Raw genomic sequence first — 6464 nt, forward strand, 5'->3', positions numbered from 1 at the left:
AGGCTAATACTCTTCAGCATGGGACTGGAGTTTTAAGTAGTCCTCTCAGCCTTTCAGTGAGAGCATGGAGGAAAGTTAGAGTCCAGAGATGCAGGAAGAGTCTTTCTGCGAAACCATTCTGACTTATATTAACAGCTCCACAAGCAATCAGCGTTGATGAGTTTTGTGGCCTGCTTTCTTCTCTCAAGTCCATGGCAGAAGCGACGCTACTATCTGTCACACTTGAAGGGCCCTGTTCCTGTTCCACAGCGTACTTTCTGGTAAGATCGTTTCATTTTACTTTTGTCATGAATGTATTGTATTTACAACTGTTTATCCGAGAGGCTACCACTTTGCGGGATTAACTTTAACACAGGGTCTCAGTGAGGCTCTTTTTGTATCTTGGATTCAAGGGTTAATATCTCCTTAGGGGGGTTATTGAACAGGTTTTTTTTTAATCATGTTTGTTATGTGATTCTGTCTGCTACTGCGTAGTGATACGCTCATGATAGGCTCGTGGCTATTTCGGAACATAATGGCCTATGTCTAGTGACGTGGCCTTTACGGTCAGATGCACTTTTCCATGGACTGCACGGTTTACCTTGTGACCGGGCATAGTCACATTTTGGATCATCATTTCCGCATTCCTGACAGTGTGGTGAAGGAGAAATTCTGGTCCTCTGGTGTCCGGTTCATAGGAGGTGGTGAGTGCCCCAGCCATTGGGGTGTAAGGTGCTGTTTAGATTTTTCTGATTGGTCCATTTTTTATTCAATATCCCAGTTATGGAAGATTCTGACTTTTTGGAGACGGATGTCTCTGATTCAGATTCTACTTCTTGTGAAGAATATAAATTGGACCGGGTAATATATGCCCATCAGTTATGATCTGAATGCCGTTTTGGAGTGCTCCGTTCCTCGGGATTGGGGAATCAGGGGCCTGCTGAGCCATCCGCCTCTGGGGATTCTATTTCAAATGAGGCAAGTTCCCTACCACCAATTCTTACTACGTATGCAGGTAACCCAAACGCTGTTTATCCTTCTATGGAGAGTAGTCTGTTCTGACTGGAGGTTACCACACGGTTCCCCATGGCCATATCTTTGGCGCTGGCGCATCTGCACCTCCTGGGAGTGTGCTTACGATACTGTCCGTGTTCCGTTAACACTCATCATCGCCTGGTCCAGTTCAGCCCTCCGGGGGAGCGACTGCCCCTGAGGCGCCGGGGTTTTCATTTGTCCCGGCTGAGGTATGTTGCACTTTTCGTTATAGACTGGCGTGCCTTCGTGTTCTACTGAGGCACATTTTGGTGCTGCTGGAGGATCCCACTCTTAATTGGTCTGGGAATTCTCAGTCTTCCTCTTCAAATGGCTTGCATAATTAGACAAAAGGAATGAAGTAATCTTCTGATAGTCTTGGTTATTTGAGTATCCTTTTCCAGTTCTGAGCTTGGAAGACTCGGATCCCTGTTGGGCTGGTCCTGCGGGTGTGTCTATTTTTCCTGGGCGATAACCTATGGGTTGCCTTATCTTTTATTTTAAACCAGGGAGGATGGGTTTTATTTGGTTTAAAGCTCATGTTGTTGTAATATTTCTTTCAGGAATTTTCTTCTCTGGAATTGATACTCGTGATTTTGTGGGTCTACCATCACACTACCCTGAATGCACGGTCCTGTTGTATCTCGGAAGTTAAGCATGGCCAGGCTTGGTTAGTACCTGGATGGGAGACCACCTGGGAATACCAGGTGGGGTAGGCTTATTGCACTGTTTACTTCTACAAGAGTTTGTTCAAGAGTGAGGATGTGTTAGTCCTATGTTTGTCTGTCTGTTGTTTATCCCTCCATTTTACGGGGTGACTCTATGTGGCCTTGACAGTGCTGGGGCCCTTGGTTTAGGATGGTCCTGACTGGGTACAAATCCTTCTGTCTTTGAGGCCTAGTTCAGACACGTTGCGCCTTTTATGCTTGGATGGTCCGGTGAGTGAGTGCACACTATGATTTGTGTTGTTTCCTTGTTTTTATTTTGAACAGGAAAGGGCTAAAAAACCCTATGGAGGTGCGCTCAAGGAGGCAATATTTATGACAGTTCGGGGTAGTGGGAGCTCTCCCAGATGATGAGGTTAAATGAAGATCCTGTAGAAACAGATAAAGAGGCGTCACATCGAGCAGTATCATCAGATAAAAGGCACAGGGACAACAGACAATTGGCAACTCACATGAGAAAAGGCACTCATAGTGCCATCAACAGCAGGCCGGGACCTCTTAGTCGCCCGACAGACTCAACCGCAATGTGCGACCTCTGATCACGTGGGCACGTCTCGCCAGATAGCAGCAAGCTCCCGACGCCTTCTGATGGTAGCACCAATCAGCAGGACCAAATAGGGGTGTGTGTGTGTGAGAAGCTCTGCAGCCACTCGTAGAGATATAAGTGCTCGAACAGCTCAACAACACCAGTATAAAAAGAGAAAGGGTGTAAAAACTAGGACGAGTTTTATTAAAAATGAGTTAAAACACAGCAACGCACTTTTCAGCTACACAGAGCCGTTTCCTCAGGCTGTAAGAATCATTAAAACCCCTTGCTCTTTATACCTCCCTCTACCCAATCAGATTACATTTACCCATAGAATTCTTAGGAATTAGGTCAAAATCATTACTCACTAATTGTTTAAATATCTCTATATGGGCGTTATTATTAAGTCTTGGAATGAAATGTTATTTGTTTCTAAAGTTGGTTTGTATATACCACAAACAACAATCTATAAGGGACCCAAAAAAGACCCAAATGACACCTACAACCATCAGGAGGTTTACCTCCTATGTGTGAACCTTCATATAAATATAAACCAATTGTGACAAGTTCCTAAAGGCTAGGTTAGTCGACCCCTGTGGCTGTTAATATTTATTTAAATGCATATATACTTTCTAGATTATTAGTCACGTATTATATTCACATATTATATTTTAGATACTAATATAGGTTGAGATTTTGTTTCTTGTGGAATATGCATTTAAGGAAGGCATGTTAACTAAGAATGAAAAAGAGTATCTTGCTCCCAAAGAGCTGAATCATGCCTTCTATTACCATCTCCCTAAATTACATAAGCACTTGCCCTCCAAGCCACCCTATAATAGCTGGGATATGGAGTTTAACTGACAATGCATCTTCCTATGTCGACCACTTTCTGCAAAAATATGTTGTGGGATTGGAGTCCTATATTTGAGATTCTTCGGTTCTGATTAAGAAACTGGAGCCATTGGAGATCATGCGGGATCTTATATGGATCACGAGCGATGTCCAAGCCCTTTACTCTAATATTCCTCATCATTTGGGGATTAAAGTGGTATCTGGGTATTTGGAGGCTGATATCTATTTACCAGACCTTCAGAAATAATTAATCTTAAAATTAATATAATTCATCCTGCGATACAATTGTTTTGTGTTCCAGGATGAATTTTATATACAAATTAGGGGAACTGCCATGGGTACCAGGTTCGCCCCAAGTTATGCCAATCTTTTTATGAGGTCCTTTAAACAACAGTATATTTACAACTCTGGACATGGGGTGAATCTGGTATTCTATGGGCGTTTCATAGACAACTTGATTTTCGTTTGGAAAGGAGATCAAGCTTCAGCAAATATCTTTGTGGAACACCTCAATAATAATAATAGGTGTCTTAAATTCACCAGTTCTATTAATGATGATACTATAGTCTTTTTAGATCTCAATCTCCGCTTTGAAAATGGGAAGGTTACAAATACTACACACTTCAAGAGGAGGAGAGTAGGAGATTATGAGCGGAGCAAAGGGGGCGGGAGGGAGAATATCTGGAGACAAGGTCTGAGATGTAGGGGGGAGCAATGTAATTGAGGGCTTTGTGTGTCAGAGTGAGAATTTTGTGTTTAATCCTGGAGGCAAGAGGAAGCCATTGAAGGGATTGGCAGAGAGGTACAGCAGAGAAAGAGCGACGTGCAAGGAAGATGATCCTGGCAGAGGCATTCATTCTGGATTGTAAAGGAGCTAGGCGGCAGCTAGGGAGACCAGAGAGGATAGAGTTGCAGTAGTCGAGGCAGGAAAGGATGAGAGAGTGGATTAAAATCTTTGCTGTGTCTTGTGTAAGGAAATCTCTAATTTTAGAAATGTTTTTTAAGGTGGAAGCGGCAGGCTTTAGCCAAGGACTGAATGTGAGGAGTGAAAGAAAGATCTGAGTCAAGTGTGACCCCAAGACATCTGGCATGTGAGGTTGGGGTAATGATGGAGTTATCAAAAGAGACATGGGGGATGGAGATTTTTGAAGAAGGGGGGAAAATAAGGAGCTCAGTTTTGGAGAGATTTAGCTTGAGCTAGTGAGAGGACATCCAAGATGAGATATGAGAGAGACAGTTAGTGACACAGGTTAGCAAGGAAGGAGATAATTCTGGTGCAGAGAGGTAGATTTGTGTATCGTTGGCATACAAATGATAATGAAACCCGTGGGACTTTATTAAGGAACCTATTGAGGACCTGTAGATTGAGAAGAGAAAGGGACCAAGGACAGATCCTTGTGGTACCCCAACAGAAAGAGGTAACGGGGCCGAGGATACCCCAGAGAAGGCTACACTAAAGGTACGGTTAGACAGATAGGAAGAGAACCAAGAGAGAGCTGTGTCACAGATGCTGAAGGATTGGAGGGTATAGAGCAAAAGAGGGTGGTCGACAGTATAAAAAGGGTGCAGACAGATCAAGGAGGATAAGTAGAGAGAAGTGGCCTTTTGATTTTGCTGTACGTAGGTCGTTGGTAACCTTAACAATTGCTGTCTCTGTTGAGTGAAGGGGGTTAAATCCAGTTTGCAGTGGGTCAAGGAGGGAGTTTAATGTAAGGAAATGGGATAGATGTGCATATACTAGCTTTTCAAGAAGCTTTGAGGCAAGAGTTAGTAGGGAAATAGGGTGGTAGTTGGATAGGGAGGTTGGATCGAGAGAAGGTTTTTTTGAGGATAGGTGTGACTAATGCATGTTTAAGAGATGTGGGAACTATACCAGTGCTGAGGGAGAGGTTTAAGATGTGTGTGAGTATAGGGGTAAGGGAAGAAGAGAGGGAGGGGAGTAGTTGTGAGGGGATGGGGTCGAGGGGACAGGTTGTGAGGTGAGAGGATAGTATAAGGGCAGAAACTTCATCCTCTGTAACAGGGGCAAAAGAGCTAAATTTATGGCTATGTGGGTTTTGGATGATTGTGAGCTTATGAGGGGGTGGGAGACCGGTAGTATGTTGAGAGCTGATTTCAGTTCTGATGGAGTCGATTTTGTTGTTGAAGTAGCTGGCAAAATCTTGGGCTGACAGAGAAGTTGTGGTGGGAGGTGGGGGTGGGCGGAGAAGAGAATTGAATGTGAAGAACAGTCGTTTTGGGTTGGAAGAAAGAGTAGAGATAAGAGTAGAGAAGTAGTGTTGATTATATAGATTAAGGGCAGAATAGTAAGAGTTCAAGATGAACTTATAGTGAAGAAAGTCAGCAGAACTCCGAGATTTCCTCCAATGTCGCTCAGCAGTACGGTAACTTCTACGTAGGTACCATGTAAGAGGAGTATGCCAGGGCTGAGGATGAGTGTATGTTTTCCGAGCTATGGTAGGTGGGGCCAGGTTATCAAGGACTGATGTAAGGGTGGAGTTATAGTGGAAGATGGATTCATCAGGACAGGAAAAGGAGGGGATGGAAGAGAGAAGAGGTTCGAGAGAGCTAGCGAGCTGTTGCTGATCTAATGACTTGATTCTTATGTGAAGTTTAGTGTGGGGGTAGAAGGAGAGAGAGTTGTAGGGAGGGAGGTGATGGTACAAGTGAGGAGGTGGTGGTCAGAAAGAGGAAAAGGTGAGTTTGTGAAGTTTGAGATAGTGCATCGATAACTGAAAATCAGATCAAGGGAGTGACCATCTTTGTAAATGGGAGAGTCAGTCCATTGTGACAGGCCAAAAGAGGAAGTGAGTTGCAGAAGTTGTTTTGCAGAGGAGGCAGTGGGATTATCAACAGGGAGGTTGAAGTCACCAAGAATGAGGGCAGGGGTATCTGAGGAAAGAAAGTAAGGTAGCCAGGCAGCAAAGTGATCTAGAAATAGAGTTGCGGAGCCAGGGGGAAGTATATGACTGCAAAGCGTATAGAGAGGGGAGAGAATCAGCGAATCATGTGTGTTTCGAATGAAGAAAATGTGAGGGAAGAGAAGGGATGTATTTGTTGAAAGGTGCAACGAGAGAAAAGTAAAATACCAACACCACCTCCTTGTCTATTGTCAGACCTAGGAGTGTGGCTGAAGTAGAGACCCCATGTGTCAGTGCAGCAGAGGAAGCAGTGTCTGAGGGAGAGAGCCAGGTTTCTGTGAGAGCCAGAAGATTGAGAGAGTGGCAGATAAAGAGGTCATGGATAGAAGTGAGCTTGTTGCAAACAGAGCGAGCGTTCCAAAGTGCACAAGTGAAGGGGGTGGTGGCTTTAGATGCAAGAGGAATGAGATTAGGGTTACCAGAGTT

The 6464-nt window shown here is 44.1% G+C and overlaps 1 pseudogene; it reads left to right on the plus strand.

Annotated features, from left to right (window-relative positions):
* Positions 1-1613: 1613 nt before the first annotated feature.
* On the plus strand, positions 1614-1730 carry LOC128636954 (uncharacterized; annotated as a pseudogene).
* Positions 1731-6464: the final 4734 nt, after the last annotated feature.

This window comes from Bombina bombina, chromosome 7 (assembly GCF_027579735.1).
Source record: "Bombina bombina isolate aBomBom1 chromosome 7, aBomBom1.pri, whole genome shotgun sequence".
Classification (NCBI taxonomy): Eukaryota; Metazoa; Chordata; class Amphibia; order Anura; family Bombinatoridae; genus Bombina; species Bombina bombina.